General features: G+C 41.1%; 1 long non-coding RNA gene across 1 annotated transcript in view; it reads left to right on the forward strand.

The window, feature by feature from the left end:
• The window catches only part of LOC140849618 (uncharacterized), a 37,203-nt gene extending 16,952 nt beyond the window's left edge, over nt 1–20,251 (forward strand). Inside the window, exons 2-3 of the long non-coding RNA XR_012131723.1 lie at nt 12,541–12,724; nt 16,603–20,251. This is a non-coding gene — a long non-coding RNA (uncharacterized lncRNA). The remainder of the gene's footprint in view (nt 1–12,540; nt 12,725–16,602) is intronic.
• The last annotated feature ends 508 nt before the right edge of the window (nt 20,252–20,759 follow it).

Below are 20,759 nucleotides of genomic sequence, written 5' to 3' on the forward strand. Positions count from 1 at the left end.
CATTTGTGAAAATTTGTCTATGATATGATGGATATTGTCCAACTGTACTTGAACAGTCTGAGAGAAATTAGACAAATTAAAACAACCCATTCCTGGGAACTTTTCACATCCCATATGTTCTTTTAACCATAGATAGTCTGTAGTCGTAAGATTTTGGAGCACTACAACTTGCACTTCTCCTAATTCTTGGTTGAGTTCCAACATTATAGATCCAGTCAAATTTGTTGTCTTACTGTATGCACAGGCCACCTTAGATATCTCATTCTTCATTCCAATGGCAAGTCCAGGAAACGGTGGGATGGATGCAGCTACAACTACAGGATTGTCTGGCTCTTTGTGGAGGTTTTTTGATGATCATCTTTTGGTATGAGTCTTCCAGAGAGTGCTGATGTTGGAAGTTCTTCTTCATATTGTATGTTAGTTCATTTTCTGGGTAGCCAAATTAGGCTTTGATCTTCTGTATAAACACAAACAGACCCTTTGCCCACACTTTGATATGCCCTTTATACCATTGTGTAGAACTCATTGGAGGTCACCACACAGGAACTGCTTTTTTTTTTTTTAAGAGAGAGGAAAATTATAAAAAAAAGTGTACCTCCATAGCCGATCATCTGACACCCTTTAAGTGATCAAAATTAAGGATATTTAAAGCATGCGTTAATCGTTGATTTACCATTAGTTTTATCCTATCAAGGAGTAATCAGCCTTTTCTTTCTTTCTTTTTTTTTAAATCTTTAATCTACACTTACAAGAAGAATATTATGTTTACTAGGCTCTCTTCTATACCAGGTCCCTCCTATAAACCACTTTACAGTCACTGTCCATCAGCATAGCAAAATGTTGTAGAATCACTACTTGTCTTCTCTGTGTTGTAGAGCCCTCCCCTTTATCCCTCCCCCCCAAGCATGCTAATCTTAATACCCCCTTTCTTCTTCCCCTCCTTATCCCTCCCTACCCACACACCCTCCCTAGTCCCTTTCCCTTTGGTACCTGTTAGTCCATTTTTGGGTTCTGTAATTCTGCTGCTGTTTTGTTCCTTCAGTTTTTCCTTTGTTCTTATACTCCTCAGATGAGTGAAATCATTTGGTATTTCTCTTTCTCCGCTTGGCTTATTTCACTGAGCATAATACTCTCCAGCTCCATCCATGTTACTGCAAATGGTAGGATTTGCCCTCTTCTTATGGCTGAGTAGTATTCCATTTTGTATATGTACCACATCTTCTTTATCCATTCATCTACCGATGGACATTTAGGTTGCTTCCAATTCTTGGCTATTGTAAATAGTGCTACGATAAACATAGGGGTGCATCTGTCTTTCTCAAACTTGATTGCTGCATTCTTAGGGTAAATTCCTAGGAGTGGAATTCCTGGGTCAAATGGTAGGTCTGTTTTGAGCATTTTGATGAACCTCCAAACTGCTTTCCACAGTGGTTGAACTAATTTACATTCCCACCAGCAGTGTAGGAGGGTTCCCCTTTCTCCACAGCCTCACCAACATTTGTTGTTGTTTGTCTTTTGGATGGCAGCCATCCTTACTGGTGTGAAGTGATATCTCATTGTAATTTTAATTTGCATTTCTCTGATAATTAGTGATGTGGAGCATATTTTCATGTGTCTGTTGGCCATCTGTATTTCTTTTTTGGAGAACTGTCTGTTCAGTTCCTCTGCCCATTTTTTAATTGGATTATTTGTTTTTTGTTTGTTGAGGCATGTGAGCTCTTTATATATTTTGGACATCAAGCCTTTATCGGATCTGTCATTTACAAATATATTCTGCCATACTGTAGGATTCCTTTTTGTTCTATTGATGGTGTCTTTTGCTGTACAGAAAATTTTCAGCTAAATATAGTCCCACTTGTTCATTTTTGCTTTTGTTTTCCTTGCCTGGGGAGATATGTTCAAGAAGAGGTCACTCATGTTTATGTCTAAAAGGTTTTTGCCTATGTTTTTTCTAAGATTTTTATGGTTTCATGACTTACATTCAGGTCTTTGATCCATTTTGAATTTATTTTTGTGTATGGTGTTATACAATTGTCCAGTTTCATTCTCCTGCATGTAGCTGTCCAGTTTTGCCAACACCATTGTTGAAGAGACTGTCATTCCCATTGTATGTCCATGGCTCCTTTATCAAATATTAGTTGACCGTATATGTTTGGGTTAATTTCTGGACTCTCTAATCTGTTCCACTGGTCTGTAGCTCTGTTCTTGTGCCAGTACCAAATTGTCTTGATTACTATGGCTTTGTAGTTGAGCTTGAAGTTGGGGAGTGAGATCCCCCCAATTTTATTATTCTTTCTCAGGATTGCTTTGACAATTCGGGGTCTTTGGTGATTCCATATGAATTTTTGAATTATTTGCTCCAGTTCATTGAAGAATGTTGCTGGTAATTTGAGAGGGATTGCATTAAATCTGTATATTGCTTTGGGCAGGATGGCCATTTTGACGATATTAATTCTTCCTAGCCAGGAGCATGGGATGAGTTTCCATTTGTTAGTGACCTCTTTAATTTCTCTTAAGAGTGACTTGTAGTTTTCAGGGTATAGGTCTTTCACTTCTTTGGTTAGGTTTATTCCTAGGTATTTTATTCTTCTTGGTGCAATTGTGAATGCAATTGTTTTCCTGATTTCTCTTTGTATTGGTTCATTGTTAGTGTATAGGAAAGCTACAGATTTCCGTGTGTTAATTTTGTATCCTGCAACTTTGCTGTATTCCGATATCAGTTCTAGTAGTTTTGGAGTGGAGTCTGCAAATAGTGACAGTTTAACTTCTTCTTTACCAATCTGGATTCCTTGTATTTCTTTGTTTTGTCTGATTGCCATGGCTAGGACCTCCAGTACTATGTTAAATAACAGTGGAGAGAGTGGGCATCCCTGTCTTGTTCCCGATCTCAGAGGAAATGCTTTCAGCTTCTCGCTGTTCAGTACGATGTTGGCTGTGGGTTTATCATATATGGCCTTTATTATGTTGAGGTACTTGCTCTCTATTCCCATTTTGCTGAGAGTTTTTATCATGAATGGATGTTGAATTTTATCAAATGCTTTTTCAGCATCTATGGAGATTATCACGTGGTTTTTGTCTTTCTTTTTGTTGATGTGGTGCATGATGTTGACGGATTTTCGAATGTTGTACCATCCTTGCATCCCTGGGATGAATCCCACTTGGTCATGGTGTATGATTCTTTTGATATACTGTTGAATTCTGTTTGCTAATATCTTATTGAGTATTTTTGCATCTACATTCATCAGGGATATTGGTCTGTAGTTTTCTTTTTTGGTGGGATCTTTTCCTGGTTTTGGTATTAGGATGATGTTGTCTTCATAGAATGAGTTTGGGAGTATTCCCTCCTCTTCTATTTTTTGGAACACTTAAAGGAGAATGGTTATTATGTCTTCTCTGTGTGTCTGATAAAATTCTGAGGTAAATCCGTCCAGCCCCGGGGTTTTGTTCTTGGGTAGTTTTTTGATTACCGTTTCAATTTCTTTGCTCGTAATTGGTTTGTTTAACTTTTGTGTTTTTCCCTTGGTCAGTCTTGGGAGGTTGTATTTTTCTAGGAAGTTGTCCATTTCTTCTAGGCTTTCCATCTTGTTGGCATGTAGGTTTTCATAGTAGTCTTTAATAATTCTTTGTATTTCTGTGGTGTTTGTCATGATTTTTCCATTCTCATTTCTGATTCTGTTGATTTGTGTTGATTCTCTTTTTCTCTTAGTAAGTTTGGCTAGAGGCTTATCTATTTTGTTTATTTTCTCAAAGAAGCAGCTCTTGGTTTGATTGATTTTTGCTATGGTTTTATTCTTCTCAATTTTGTTTATTTCTTCTCTGAGCTTTATTATATACCTCCTTCTGCTGACTTTAGGCCTCATTTGTTCTTCTTTTTCCAGCTTTGATAATTGTGATGTTAGACTATTCATTTGGGATTGTTCTTCCTTCTTCAAGTGTGCCTGGATTGCTATATACTTTCCTCTTAAGACTGCTTTCACTGCATCCCACAGAAGGTGGGGCTTTCTGTTGTTGTTGTCATTTGTTTCTGTATATTCCTTGATCTCTATTTTGATTTGTTCATTGATCCATTGATTATTTAGAAGCATGTTGTTAAGCCTCCATGTGTTTGTGAGCCTCATTGTTTTCTTTGTAGAATTTATTTCTACTTTCATACCTTTGTGGTCTGAAAAATTGGTTGGTAGAATTTCAATATTTTGGAATTTACTGAGGCTCTTTTTGTGAGCTAGTATGTGGTCTATTCTGGAGAATGTTCCATGTGCACTTGAGAAGAATGTATATCCTGTTGCTTTTGGATGTAGAGTTCTATAGATGTCTATTAGGTCCATCTGTTCTAGTGTGTTGTTCAGTGCCTGTGTATCCTTACTTATTTTCTGCCCGGTGGATCTATCCTTTGGGGTGATTGGTGTGTTGAAGTCTCCTAAAATGAATGTATTGCAGTCTATTTCCCTCTTTAGTTCTGTTAGTATTTGTTTCAGATATGCTGGTGCTCCTGTGTTGGGTGCATATATATTTAGAATGGTTATATCCTCTTGTTGGACAGCCTTTTATCATTATGTAGTGTCCTTCTTTATCTCTTGTTACTTTCTTTGTTTTGAAGTCTATTTTGTCTGATATTAGTACTGCAACCCCTGCTTTCTTCTCACTGTTGTTTGCCTGAAATATGTTTTTCCATCCCTTGACTTTTAGTCTGTTCCTGTCTTTGGGTTTGAGGTGAGTTTCTTGTAAGCAGCATATAGATGGGTCTTGCTTTTTTATCCATTCTATTACTCTGTGTCTTTTGATTGGTGCATTAAGTCCATTTACATTTAGGGTGACTGTTGAGAGATATGTACTTATTGACACTGCAGGCTTTAGATTCGTGGTTACCAAAGGTTCAAGGTTAGCCTCTTTAGTATCTTACTGCCTAACATAGCTCACTTATTGAGCTGTTATATACACTGTCTGGAGATTCTTTTCTTCTCTGCCTTCTTATTCCTCCTCCTCCATTCTTCATATTTTGTGTGTTTTGTTCTGTGCTCTTTTTAGGAGTGTGCCCATCTAGAGCAGTCCCTGTAAGCTGCCCTGTAGAGGTGGTTTGTGGGAAGCAAATGCCCTCGGCTTTTGCTTGTCTGGGAATTGTTTAATCCCGCCATCATATTTAAATGATAGTCGTGCTGGATACAGTATCCTTGGTTCAAGGCCCTTCTGTTTCATTGCATTAAATATATCATGCCATTCTCTTCTGGCCTGTAGGGTTTCTGTCGAGAAGTCTGATGTTAGCCTGATGGGTTTTCCTTTATAGGTGACCTTTCTCTCTCTAGCTGCCTTTAAAACTCTTTTCTTGTCCTTTATCCTTGCCATTTTAATTATTATGTGTCTTGGTGTTGACCTCATTGGATCCTTTCTGTTAGGGGTTCCGTGTATTTCTGTGGTCTGTTCGATTATTTCCTACCCCAGTTTGGGGAAGTTTTCAGCAATTATTTCTTCAAAGAGACTTTCTATCCCTTTTCCTCTCTCTTCTTATTCTGGCACCCCTATAATACGGATATTGTTCCTTTTGGACTGGTCACATAATTCTCTTAGTATTGTTTCATTCCTGGAGATCCTTTTTTGTCTCTCTATGTCAGCTTCCATATGTTCCTGTTCTCTTGTTTCTATTCCTTCAATGACCTCTTGCATCTTATCCATTCTGCTTATAAATCCTTCCAGGGTTTGTTTCACTTCTGTGATCTCCTTCCTGACATCTGTGATCTCCCTCCAGACTTCATCCCATTGCTCTTGCATTTTTCTCTGCATCTCATCCCATTGCTCTTGCATTTTTCTCTGCATTGCTCTTGCATTTTTCTCTGCATCTCTGTCAGCATGCTCATGATTTTTACGTTTAATTCTTTTTTAGGAAGACTGGTTACGTCTGTCTCCTTCTCAGGTGTTATCTCTGTGATCTTTGTCTGCCTGTAGTTTTGCCTTTTCATGGTGATAGTGATAGTTTGCAGAGCTGGTACGAGTGACAGCTGGAAGAGCTTTCCTTCTTGTTGGTTTGTGGCCTTACTCTCCTGGGAGAATAGCGACCTCTAGTGGCTTGTGCTGGGCAGCTGTGCGCAGACAGGGCTTCTGCTTCCTGCTGGGCTGCTATGGAGTTTATCTCCGCTGTCGCTGTGGATGTGGCCTGGCTCGGGCTGCTGCTCCAAAATGGTGGAGCCCCATTGGATGTGGAGCAGCTGGTAGGCTATTTATCTTCATGAGGGTCCTCTGTACTCCCTGCTTCCCAGGGGGTTAGAGTGCCCAGAGATCCCCAGATTCCCTGCCTCTTTACTAAGTGTCTTGCCCTGCCCCTTTAATACTTCCAAAAAGCACTCTCCAAACCAAAACAAGAACAGCAACAACAAAAGAAAAAAAATTAAATAAATAATTAAAAAAGAAAAAAGATAAGAAAAATGCACGATTTTCTTTGTCCCCAGGTGCCAGTCTCAGCCACCCACTCACCGGTCTTGCTTCCCTGTTTCCCTAGTATTAGGGTCCCTGTCCCTTTAAGACTTCCAAAAAAAAAAAAAGAGGGAAAAAAAAATACCACTCCCATTTCTTTGTTCTCCGGCGTCGGCCTCAGGCACCCGCTCACCGGTCCTGCCGCCCTGTTTCCCTAGTATCCAGGACCCCATGCATGCACTGTGTCTGCGCTCTGGTCTGGATGGCTGGGGCTGGGTGTTCAGCAGTCCTGGGCTCTTCCTCCCTGCTGACTCCTTTCCACCTGCCGCTAGCTGGGGGGAGGGGCGCTTGGGTCCCGCCGGGCCGGGGCTTGTATCTTACCCCCTTTGCGAGGCACTGGGTTATCGCAGGTGTGGATGTGGTCTGGATGTTGTCCTGTGTCCTCTGGTCTCTATTTTAGGAAGAGTTGTCTTTGTTATATTTTCATAGATAAATGTGGTTTTGGGAGGAGATTTCTGCTGTTCTACTCATGCCGCCATCTTGGCTCCGCCCTAAATACACATTTTTAAATGAGCCCATCACAGAAAGAAAAAATAACATGTTCCTAAATTACTGTCTTAGCTTTTCAAGGAAAAACATAATAATAGTGAATTATTTAATATTATTAGATAGAGAATGCTATTTTAAAAAGAAACTTGATAATGTATAATACATTTCAGTATCTTAAAGTATAAACAAATATCGGTATATTTTACCTCTTTGAATGAGATCAATTTCTAAAAGAACAACAGAAGAAACCACTATTGGTTTTAAATTTCACACCACTGAGAAACAACTTCAGCTCTCTACTTACATTCACTTACATTCAAAACGAATGTAATTGACAAAATTCTTTTGGAATTTGCTTTCTTGTGCAATATATATAGTTGTTTGCCTTGTTTTCCTGTGACTAAGACTAAGTTCTCTTTTTCTAAATATATTCTTATGAAATAGATATGCAATGATTGATTTTAATGTCCTATTAGTTGCCGTGTTTCTAAACTACCATTACATTTCTTTCTCATATATATTATTGAAATTTCATGTACAAACAAAATAATTTGATTTAATTCTGTGGCTAGTTGCTTACTCCAAATATTTACATTAGATCATCATTTGTGTTTATCACAAAATACCCAGTGACCAAATAAGCCTTGGCAATATTATTTCTCCATAAATGCAAATTGCTTCTCAGTGGTTTGGGGACATTTTAAGCTTCTCTTGATAAATATATTCAAGATTTGTTTTATAAAATATAAAATGAGCACCCACTATATGCTGTCCATATGCTATATATTGGGACTCTATGTATTGGAAAAGACTGACAAAACGTCTTTGTTCACATCTTGGTGACTCTGTCTCCCAGACAGCCAAGCTTTCTCATTAAAATTGAACATTGTATATAATATTTCTTTTCAATTTTAGGTTGCTTTCTGGAATTACCAAGTTAAATCATTTGCTCATGGATCATATTATCATCCTAAGGTACAGTGTATGATGCACAAATGATATATGTTCCAGAGTGCTCACAGAGACAAATGCCAATGATTTGTACTGTGACCATACAGCCCTAGATTCTGATGATGAAAATGTTAACTCTTACTCGAAATCCAGTATAATACCTCATACTGTTTTCATTTTGAAAATTATTTTCAAATACTTCCTATACCTCTGCCATACATCCAATGGTATTTGGTCAAAAGTGTGAGCATCTAGACTATATCTCATGGCCTTTCTTTGATGGATTGTCATGTTTATCTACTGCAGACTGGTGGATAGGTACAAGCATATAAAGCATATGAATTACAAGTATAATTTTTTTAGCATCCTCCTGTCATCAGAATTTGAGACAAAAATGACAAAAAACCAAAAGAAAAAACCTAATTATTAGTCAGTTGAATAATTTGGTCTCCTGTATAGAGATAACTTACTCTCATGTTTTCTGCACAGAAGTCACCTAATTCTTTGGCGCACACTCCTAGCAGTTCCTAGATCATGCTTTCTTCTGCTCTGATCTTTTGTATTGGTAAAGACTCACTGGATTTATTAGTTTGTTCAAATAAACTTATTACATTGGTACAAAATTTTACAGAAGCATGAGGCAGAAACCAGGACATAGCAAAAATTTTATAACACTCTAAAGGGAGTATGCTTAATGTTTCTGGTCATTGAAAAGAAATAAAGACATTATGGCAAATACATTAAAGACAAATATATTTATACTCCATAATCATTCAAAACCATTCTACAAGGTAGGTGTCATAATTTTCTCCTATTACAAAAGAGAATATTAGCACACTCATTGTCTGGGATTAAGAATTTTCCTTCAGCTATTTCTTATATTAAAGTTTTGTCTAGGTACACTGCACTGAAGGTCATTATGTCCATTTACTTTAATGCAATCCAGTATTCCTAGTGACCTTATATAAACCTTTAGCAATGGTACCTTACTGCCAGAGGGAACCTTTTTCACCTCTCTATAATTTGAAAACATAAACTCTGTTAAGATTATCTACATGGGATTCTGCTTCCCTACAATTTTAGCCCCCTGGAGCTCATTCCATTTCTGAATTCACCTCTTTTCCTTGCTGTTTATCCATTTCCAGATAACACAGCTTTATTTTTGATTCTTAAAATTTCTTTTGAAGATTTTGGCACAACAAACCTTATGCCCATTAAGCATTGTTATCAACATTCTAATTTGCTATAGTAATAATTGTCAGCATCATCTAATAACTATCTAATAATTGTCATATTATATCACAATTTTATAATTTAGAAGAATCCCTCCTTTACCTCCACTATCATTTTGGGAACCTATCGATTTGATCATATATCAAGGTCCAAAACTGTAAATATAGATTAAAAAACTATGTAAGAAAAAATACATATTCACCTTTTTCTCACTGTTCTTTGAAAAGAAATTCTGTATAAGTAGTTTAGATGATACCAGCTTGATTATTATTGTACTATAGATAATCCAATAAGAATATTTTTACTTACATTTGGCTTTTGTCTTAATATGACAACTATTAATTTAATGAAGCTTTAATGCATTAACAATTCTACTAAAGATGAATAAGTATTTTTGTCTTCATAAAGGATATAAAAATAAAGTGTTTTTATCAGAATAACTAACAGCTGATAAAGGGTAACAATTATAATTTTAAAATCCTTACAAAATCAGCCCAGGAATGGAAAAAATCCCAGATTTTATCAACATTTAAAAATCTTTTTTCCCATGTCTCACTATCTCAATTATTTATCTACCCATATATCACTTGATTCAGTGATTTAAAATGCTGCAGAAGGCATACAACATTCATTCAAACAAAAATTTTCCCTTCTCCTATGCCCCAGTTTTGTTTTTCTTCAAAGAGCTTTTAAGTGAGAGGGACTTGCTTGACCCCAATGTTCATTTTGTCAGAAGAATATGAGAATTTCTGAGTAGAACAAACCTATCCTTCTGGGGGTCAGGTGAACTCCTGAATCTAGTCTGAACCTAGAGAAAAAAAAGTTCTTTGTGAAGTTCCCTCTCAAGCAGTCTTGAAGTGAGGATTCATATGTATGGTAAATCAGATTTACATGATGCTCTATGTTACCAACCTCTCCAAACCAGGAGAGAATATAGATATGCATATATTTATGGGCGCCCTGTCAAAGTTAATCTAACTGAGACCCGGTAGAGAATATTTTTAGAATGGGGGCATGTTAATATGGAAAAATAAAGATATCTTACTTCCAGGATGGAAACCAAAGGCTAGAGATAATAGTGTTGATCTGGACAATGTGCTCCACTCTTTTTCTTCCAGGGGTATTTATAAGAAATCTTTAATTTAATGTTACTTCTTTTGTTTTGAAATAAATCAGTATCAAATCTGAAAAAATTAAAACTTATCAACTCATTTGGCTGTAAATTACTTCCCTCATTTCAGAGAACTATAAAAACAGGGAAGTTCCTATAATATGGCAATAAAAGACAAATTAGAAATTACATTAACTTAATTTCTAAGTACACATTGCAAATATTTATTACTTGACTGAATTTTGGCATCATTTAGGAGGTGTAATCAAAGAATCTTGTGCTTTATTTATTTTATTTTGGTATCATTAATGTACAATTACACGAGCAAAATTATGGTTACTAGACTTCCTCCATTTCTTGTGTTTTATTTTATTGTATGTTAAATATAGAATAAAATAGAATAACAAATATATATTTGAAATAACAGTGCTGTCTCTTTCTATATTAGTGTCACAAAACATTCATAGAATTATCTACTATGAATAAATATTAAAAACCAAAAGAGCCCTTTTGTCCTGTGAATTTGTAAGAATAGAAATAGGTTAGCATAAGAGTAGCCATCTTAAGGGCCTAGAAGCCATTTTCTGGATGTGTGTGACATAAAAAGAAAAACAGGAACTGGGTAAGGCTTTGAAAAACAATTAATCAATCATGAGCACCAGAATCAGGCAGCGGTGACCCTTGGTCAGCTAGCCTTGGTCAGTTAATCCTACATACCAAGCTTATTGTGTGGAACCGCCCTGATAATTGAGGAGTGGTCTTATCTTGCTCCTGCCTAACCCCAGGATGTATGTCTTGCAAGAATAATATATAGCTGTGGAAAATTACTATGAGTTAAGTGCTTTGAAAATGCTATATAAACCCTTGGCTTTGAGTGCTCGGGGTCCTTGTTGAAACCTGCTGTGTCGGGCAGACACTTGGACCCCAGCTAGCTGGAATAATAATAAACCTCTTGCTTGTTGCATTGATCTGCCGTGGCCTTCATCTCCTCACTGGGGAGAAGCACAGACCAAAATAAGGCCATTAGGTCTTACATTTGGGGGCTCATCCAGGATCGTGTGCCCCACCCCGGAGGAACGACAAGCCAAGGATCGGAGGCTTGCCCTAGCCAGGTAATACTGTGTTTGTATCCGTGTGTTTCTTGTCAAACCTGTAAGAATGTTCTGTGTTTAATCAGAAAGTGCCTTACCGGATGGTGAGCATACCCAGTGTTTTTGTTCGCGAACAAACCTGAAACCTGTATAAAGCATGTAGGAGCTCCAATCTGTATCTGGGTTGGCATTGACTTAGGCGGACGCGCTGGCAGGTCACCAGCCAAGGGTCTTGGGAGACGTCCCTTGCCCCCGTCTGGAGGACGAGGTCCTCATCTGTGAGGAAAGTCGGCTGCTGCTGCAGTCCGACAGGCCCTCAACTCAGTTTCAGTTTTGCCTCCGCGGCTGTGGTAGATTCTTTTCTGTAGGCGCCTGTTTGTTAGCTACTGTGTTTATCCTAGTTTTGTTACTGATGGAAGAAATGGGACAGACGCAGACGACTCCTTTAGACTTGACATTAAGACACTGGGGAGACGTAAAGAGTAGAGCAAATAATATGTCTGTTCTTGATAAAAAGGATAAATGGAACACTCTGGCCTCAGCCGATTGGCCGGCCTTTCAGGTTGGCTGGCCTCCTGGGGGATCTTTCTCTCTACCCCTTATACAGGCAGTCAAGAAGAAAGTCTTCGATACCGGATCCCGCACATGCCAAGACCAGACTCCTTATATTCTTGTTTGGGAAAGCTTAGTCACAGAATCCCCCTCTTGGGTTCAGCCCTTCTTACTCCACCCATCTTCACAGGTTTTTGTGCTCCGCAAGGACCTGAAAGAACCTAAGAAAGTTCTGCCTTCACCCCCCGATGCAGATCTCCTCCTCCTCGATTCTCCCCCTCCATACCCTCCTACCACTCTCCCCCAACCTGCCGCCCCCCAGTCCCTATTCCTTCCCCTCCTCTCTCTCCTGTTCCTCCTGTCCCTTCCATTCCCATCATTCCCTCACCTCCTCTGACCCCTCAGGCCAGCGGAGGGCAGAACGTTGGCCCAGCCAGAGGGACAAGGAGCTGCCGGGCCCCCTCACCAGGGGCTGCTGTGACACTTTGCCTTTAAGCCCTTGGCCCCCCCTCTGAGGATGGCCAGCAACTCCTATAGTATTGGCCTTTTTCTTCCTCAGACCTATACAACTGGAAGGCCCCAAATCCCCCTTTTTCAGAAAATCCCAGAGGGTTGATCAATCTGATTGAATCTTTACTTTTCACCCATCAGCCCACTTGGGATGACTGCAACCAGTTGTTACAGGTCCTGTTTACCATGGAAGAAAAAGACCGGATCTTCCTAGAGGCCCGGAAGAATGTACCAGGGGCCGATGGGTGACCCACTCAGAACCCAGCCATTATCGAGGAGGGGTTCCCCCTAACCAGACCTGATTGGGACTTCAACACCCCAGAAGGTAAGGAGCACCTGAAAGTCTTCCACCAGGCTCTGATGGCATGTCTCAGGGGAGTGGCAAGGCGCCCCACCAATTTGGCTAAGGTAAGGGGAGTCCTTCAAGGACCCGATGAATCCCCCTCAGCATTTTTAGAAAGACTCAAAGAGGCTTTTCGGCAGTACACTCCGTATGATCCAGTCAGTGAGGAACATAAAGCCACAGTTATTGTAGCTTTTATAGATCAATCTAGTAGAGACATCAGGAGGAAATTGCAGAGGCTAGAAGGGCTGCAGGACAAAATCCTGCGAGACTTAGTGCAGGTGGCAGAGAAAGTGTATCATAATAGAGAGACTGAAGAGGAAAAAGAAGGTAGGAAGCTGTGAGAGACTGAGGAAACAGAGCTGAGGAAAGAAAGATGGCAAGAACGCAACCTCCATAAAATCCTTACCACTGTTGTGAGAGAGACCAGAGAACCTAAACCAGGGCCAGGCAGCAGGAGACAGCAGCTAGATAAAGATCAGTGTGCGTACTGTAAAGAGAAAGGACATTGGGCCAGAGAATGCCCAAACAAGAGAAAGAAACCTCAGCAGTGGGAAAAACCTGTTGCCCACCCTAAAATTCTGACCATGCACGAAGACAGTGATTAGGGGGGATGGGGTTCGGAGCCCCTCCCCGAACCTAGGGTAACCCTAACTGTGGAGGGGAAACCTACTCGATTCTTAGTAGACACTGGGGCACAGCACTCAGTATTGCAACAAGCTGACGGACGGCTCTCAAATCGGAAATCATGGGTCCAGGGAGCCACGGGAAATAAATTGTACTCTTGGACCACCGCACGGACTGTAGACCTGGGAAGAGGATTAGTGTCTCACTCTTTCCTCGTGATCCCGGATTGCCCATATCCTTTATTGGGAAGAGACTTGCTCACAAAAATGAAAGCCCAGATCCATTTCCTGCCAGAGGGGCCACAGCTTAAAAGGCCCTCAGAGGACCCCATCCAGATATTGACTGTGATGTTAGAAGATGCGTATAGACTCTTTGAATTCAAAAAAGAGAACCCATGCTCGGGAGAGCTCAGCCTGTGGCTAAGAAAGTTCCCTCAGGCATGGGCAGAGATGGCAGGAATCAGGAAGGCTAAACATAGGCTGCCTGTCTTTGTCAAACTAAAACCACAAACCACCCCCGTAGCCATTCGCTAGTACCCTTTGCCGAGAGATGCCAGAGAGGGAATCTGGCCCCATATCACCTGATTCCTCCAGTTGGGGATATTGCATGGATGTCAATCTGCCTGGAACACCCCCCTTCTTCCTGTCAGGAAGCCAGGCACAAATGAATACCGTCCAGTCCAAGACCTGCGAGAAGTTAACAAGCAGGTAATGGACATTCATCCCATGGTTCCTAATCCTTATAATCTTTTAAGTTCCTTGCCACCTCTCCGAGGCTGGTATACCGTTTTAGATTTAAAAGACACCTTCTTCTGCCTCCAACTTGTGCCGAAGAGAAAAGAACTTTTCGCCTTTGAATGGAGAGACCCAGACGGAGGAGTGATGGGGCAACTCACGTGGACCCGGCTCCCGCAAGGATTCAAAAATTCCCCCACCCTCTTCGATGAAGCTCTCAACCAAGACCTGGCACTATATCGAGAAGCTAACACCCAGGTAACCTTGTTGCAATATGTTGATGATCTTCTGCTTGCAGCCAAAATGAGAGAAGATTGCCTGAAAGGTACGGAGAAACTTCTGGCAGAATTAGGAACTCTACGATATTGGGCATCAGCCAAGAAAGCACAAATCTGCAAATGACAGGTAAGCTACCTGGGCTATGTGTTACGAGAAGGGAAGAGGAGGCTGTCAGATGCAAGGAAAGAGACTGTTCTCCATATCCCCCTGCCTGAGACTCCTAAGCAAGTCAGAGAATTCCTGGGGACCACAGGATTTTGCAGGCTATGGATCCCTGGGTTTGCAGAGATGGCAGCCCCCCTTTACCTTCTCACCAAAGCTAGATCATTCTTTTGGGGAGAGGAAGAACAGAAGGCATTTGATGCCATTAAGCTGGCATTGATGTCCACCCCAGCTCTGGGACTCCCCGATGTGACAAAACCCTTCCACCTGTCCATGGCAGAGAACAGGGGGATAGCCAAAGGGGTGCTAACTCAGAAGCTCGGACCATGGAAATGGCCCATAGCATACCTGTCTAAAAAACTAGATCCAGTAGCCTCCGGCTGGCCTGCATACTTGAAAATAATCGCGGCAGCAGCAGTACTAGTCAAAGATGTGGACAAATTGACCCTAGGGCAAAATCTAACCATGACTGCTCCGCATGCACTAGAAAGCATAATCCGGCAGCCCCTGCATTGGTGGCTTACAAATGCTTGGATAACTCACTACCAAGCCCTGTTGCTCAACTCCAACCGTGTGACATTCTCTCTTCCGACCAGTCTCAATCCGGCCACTTTGCTGCCAGACCCCAATCTTGAACCCCTGGTGCATGACTGTCAGCAAGTATTAGCCGAAGCCCATGGGTGGCGTAAAGACTTGACTGACCTGACTTTACCAGATGCTGAAGCCACCTGGTTCATAGATGGAAGCAGCTACCTAGACCAAGGAAAGTGTAAGGCAGGAGCGGCTGTAGTAGATGGAGAAAAAATAGTGTGGGCTCAGCCCCTCCCCGAGGGAACCTCAGCACAGAAAGCTGAGCTCATTGCTCTTATGAGAGCACTAGAACTGGGGTCCGGAAAGAAAATTAACATCTATACAGATAGCAGATACGCCTTTGCGATGGCACATGTGCATGGAGCCATTTACCAACAAAGAGGACTCCTCACCTCCGAAGGAAGAGAAATAAAAAACAAGCCGGAAATCACGGCACTCTTAGAAGCTCTGCACAAACCAGCCAAAGTAAGTATAATTCATTGCCCCGCTCACCAACCTGGAAAGTCCTACATCACCGTAGGCAATAATATGGCTGATCAAGCTGCCCGAGAAGCGGCCACAAAGACTGTAGAAATCTTCCTCTCTGAAACCCAGCCTGAGCCAAGCCTGCCACCCTATCAATATAGCCCAGCAGATTTAGAACTAATCTCCAAAGACAGTACTCACTATTTTGATGAACAGAAGAGAGCCTGGTGCACCCAAGATAGAAAAATCATCCTGCCCCAAACAACTGCCAAAGCCATAATCAAACAGATGCACCAGTGGACACACTTAGGAGCACACAAACTTACTCAGACTGTTTTAAACTCTGGGTGGTATGTGCCGAACCTGCAGCAGATAGCTGAATCCGTAGTTAAGCCGTGCGTTCCTTGTCAAGAAACAAACTCACCTGGGAAGAAGAAATGGACCAGAAAACGGGCAAGGGGGAACTGGCCTGGACAGTTTTGGGAAATAGACTTTACTGAAATTAAACCAGGGAAGTATAAATTTAAGTATCTCCTAGTGTTTGTAGATAACTTTTCAGGATGCGTCGAAGCCTTTCCAACAAGGCAGGAAACAGCTGCAGTAGTAATAAAGAAAATATTAGAAGAAATATTTCCTCGGTCCGGGATACCTAAGGTAATAAGATCTGACAATGGACCCGCTTTCATCGCCCGGGTAAGTCAGGGAGTTGCTAAGTATTTGGGGACCAATTAGAAATTACATTGCATGTACAGACCCCAGAGTTCAGGGCAAGTAGAAAGGATGAATTGAACCCTAAAAGAAAGAGACCTTAACTAAATTGACCATAGAGACTGGCTCAGACTGGGTGGTGCTCCTTCCCCTGACCTTGTTCCGAGCTTGCAACACCCCTACTCATCTCAATCTAACCCCCTTTGAAATCTTCTATGGCTCCCCCGCCCCACTTACTTGTCTGCATGACCCCCTCCCCATTACCCAGACTGACAATCGCAATTTATATAATAGGTTGAAAGCTCTCCAGGCAGTCCAAAGAGAAGTGTGGACCCAACTAAAAGCAGTCTATGAGCCCGGCACTCCAGAAGCAGCCCACCCGTTCCAAATTGGAGACTTTGTGTTTGTAAGGCGGCACCAAGCACAGTCCCTCGAGCCGTGGTGGAAAGGACCCTACTTAGTGTTGCTGACCACCCCAACAGCAGTCAAAATCGACGGGATTGCCGCTTGGATTCACGCATCTCATGTGAAACCCGTTATCTCAGCCGAGACAGCTGATGACCATCTCTCGTGGAGAGCCCAGTCTACTGAGAATCCTCTCCAGCTTAAAATCACCAGAAGACCCCTAAAGTGACCAGGTGCACGTCCGGAGACACCAGTGCTGTTCAGCTGACCCACGCACCATTCCCAAAAACTCTATTCCAAGATGACCATGTCAGCTGGACAAAGACAATTCACAAAAGCTAAGACTGCACTGCTCATATTATATATATTGTGCCTTTCCCCTATTGCACTCAGTGACCCTAACCCCCATGTCCCCTATCGGCTCACCTGGGAAATAGAGAATTGGGAAACTCATGAAATATACAACCGCACTTCCCACACAACCCCCTTAGGCACGTGGTTCCCTAACCTGTACTTTAACCTAGATAGAGTAGCAGACTTAGAAAAGAGAGGCAGAAAGGGTAGGAGTCAGCATTCAGGCACCCCTCTTCCCTGCACCCCTCAGTTCTGTCCGGTTGGAATGGGAGGGGGAGACTGGCGAGAAAAACAGTGCCAAGTCTCTGTGAGTTGAAATGGGTTTTATGTGTGCCCAGGGTTTCAAACAGGGCCAGCGAAGCAGCAGTGTGGAGGGGCCGAGTCCCGATACTGTGCACGCTGGAGTTGTGTTACCACAAATGATGGGGAGTGGAAGTGGCAAGTAACTCCCCAGCTCATCATTCTCTCATTTGTTAAACCATGCACCCAAACTAGGTACAGCCCAGACTGTAATCTGCTCAGGCTCCAGTTCACAGAACAAGGAAAAAAAGACACCCGATGGCAGACAGGGTTAACCTGGGGCCTATATTTTTATCAGACCCCTCCTTTTGGAACCCTTATCTGAGTCAAATTAAAAGTTGAGCCAATAGTCGAGATAGCCTTAGGTCCAAATAAATTATTGAAACCTGAAGCACGCAAAACCCCTAGACAGCCTCTCAAAGTGACACAGCCCCCTAAGTCCCTTCCCCAGAGCCTGAGCCCAGCTTGGACACCAGCCCCCACTGTGGAAAGCCAGAGGCACTTTCCAAGTTGTCAACAATTCCCGTCCCGAGCTAACTCGCTCCTGCTGGTTATGCTATGATGTTGCTCCCCCTTACTATGAAGGTATAGCATTCGTTTATGCTCTCGACCAGTCTTCTGACCCCTCCCAGTGTAGATGGCAGCAGAAAGGACCTAGACTCACTTTATCCTCTGTAAGTGGGCAAGGAACCTGCATTGGGAAAGTTACTAAAACTTACACCTCCCTCTGCAACAAGACAGAAGTAATAAGCATCACCCCAACTTATTATATTCCCCCATCTAACGAGTGGTGGGCCTGCCAAACCGGAGTCACTCCATGTGTTCATTCCCAGAAGTTAGGCGAAACGTCTGACTTTTGTTTTTAGTATAATTAATACCCCGCCTTATTTACCATCTTTATGACGAAGTCCTGTCCCAACTAAGCCAGTCTTCACCCCAAGTCAAACGAGAACCCATGAGTCTGACTATCGCCCTCTTACTAGGCCTCGGCCTAGGAGCAGCAGGGGTAGCCACAGGAGCATCCTCACTAGTTCTCTAGAACCAGCATTACCACAGTCTCAGAAAAGACATAGATGCAGACTTAGAAGAAATAGAGAAATCCATATCCACCCTGGAAGACTCTTTAACTTCTTTACAGAAGTAGTCCTTCAAAATAGAAGAGGGTTAGACATGTTATTCCTCCAATAAGGCGGACTGTGCGCTGCCCTTAAAGAAGAATGTTGCTTCTACGTAGACCATTCAGGAGTAGTAAAAGACTCCATGGCCAAAGTTACAGAAGGGTTAGCTGAAAGGAAAAGAGAAAGAGAACAAAACCAAGGGTGGTTTGAGTCCTGGTTCAACTCCTCGCCATGGTTCACTACCCTCATCTCTACTCTAGTAGGGCCACTAATAATCTTAATATTAATTCTAACTTTTGGCCCCTGCATCCTAAACCACCTAGTTACCTTTATCAGAGAACGCATTAGCACCATGCAAATCATGGTGTTGAGACAGAACTATCAGAGTGTTGACCAAACAGATGACCCCTAGTTTCATGATTGAAATAGGTACAAGAAAAAGAGGGGAATGTAAGAATAGAAATAGGTTAGCATAAGAGTAGCCATCTTAAGGGCCTAGAAGCCATTTTCTGAGTGTGTGTGACTTAAAAAGATAAACAGGAACTGGGTAAGGCTTTGAAAAGCAAGTTAATCAATCATGAGCACTGGAATCAGGCAGCGGTGACCCCTGGTCAGCTAGCCTTGGTCAGTTAATCCTACATACCAAGCTTATCATGCGGAACCACCCTGACAATTGAGGAGTGGTCTTATCTTGCTCCTGCCTAACCCCAGGATGTATGTCTTGCAAGAATAATATATAGCTGTGGAAAATTACTATAAGTTAAGTGCTTTGAAAATGCTATATAAACCCTTGGCTTTGAGTGCTCGGGGTCCTTGTTGAAACCTGCTGTGTCGGGCAGACACTTGGACCCCAGCTAGCTGGAATAATAATAAACCTCTTGCTTGTTGCATCGATCTGCCGTGTCCTTCGTCTCCTCACTGGGGGGAAACGCAGACCGGAATAAGGCCATTGGGTCTTACAAATTTATTATTGACAACCAAATATTTCTAGTGATATGTAATGCCAAATGCCAAATGATGAAAGACATAGTACTGGCTGGCAGTGCCCAAGTCATAATCACAGTAATTTGAAGTGATTATATGTAATAAATAATATTTATTGAATAGCCATAACAAATTAATTTCTTAAATATATCTAATACAAGTCATTTTGACTTACTTTATGAAAGATGGAATATTCCTTTAAAAATTAAATTAGACATTTTAATATTATTTATAAAATTCTTTTTTTTCTTTTCTTTTTTGGATGTTTATTCATTTTCAGAGATGAAATGTATAGGAATGAATTAAGGCTATTTCTTGGATGGTGTGAAAATGTCGTTAGTCATCTGTAATATGCAGGAAGACATTTGGATTTTGTATGGATCTGGGTGAACTAGAATCCTTATTCCAGAATGATACATCAGATTTCTTCCACTCTGTTTACAAACTTTAAGGTATACACCATGTCTCCTGGTGTGATAGCAATATTCATGGGTCACCACTTTTTTTTCTTTTTGGATTCTGGATAGCATTTTATTTCAGTGAAGTTTTCTTCCCAACAGTTTTCACGTGGTGTAAATATAAAATTTTAGGTGAAATGAAAAATGTCTTTCTAAAACCTTAATCTTTTTTTTATTAAAGTACTATTGATATACAATTTTGTGGTAATTTCATATAAACAGCAGAGTGGTTTCAACATTCACCCACGTTGTCAAGTTTAATGAGTAACCTTTAAAAAGAGAAGTAGTATTAAAATTTTTAATAAAGTCTACTAGCACAAATCTAATCTTGGATTTTTGTAGTCTTTGGATGTCCTTGGATGTTTGTGTCCTTGGATGTTTGTAGTCTTGTTCTGCTTTCCCCAAATTTATCTTAGAAGTCTGAAATTTCATTTCTCCCATATTCTGTAAATCTAGAGTTATTGCTGAAAAACTGGGAGAAAGACTGGCTCGTATATTGAATAGTAGGTATATTTTGCTAGTTACTGGGGCATTTTCTTTTTAGTAAAGTGACTTACCTTGGTAGGGGACAGCTGTTCTTTGTTTTGTATCAAAAAAAAGAAAAGAGAAAAAAATAAGAGAACTTTTGTTATGTATTCCCCATATGAGAATAAGTTCCCTAAGATAAAACTGTTTTATGCAACAAAATGGAAGGGAGTACTTAGAACTTCAGCAAGTAACTGACCTTACATTTTCTTCCATTACAATCTTTTTGTTACATAATGATTTCTAGCCCCTCTTAAGTTAAAGAATTGTTTGATGAACCAAGCAAAATAATAAACAAGCAAACACT

This window comes from Manis javanica, chromosome 5, assembly GCF_040802235.1.
Source record: "Manis javanica isolate MJ-LG chromosome 5, MJ_LKY, whole genome shotgun sequence".
In the NCBI taxonomy this organism is placed as follows: Eukaryota; Metazoa; Chordata; class Mammalia; order Pholidota; family Manidae; genus Manis; species Manis javanica.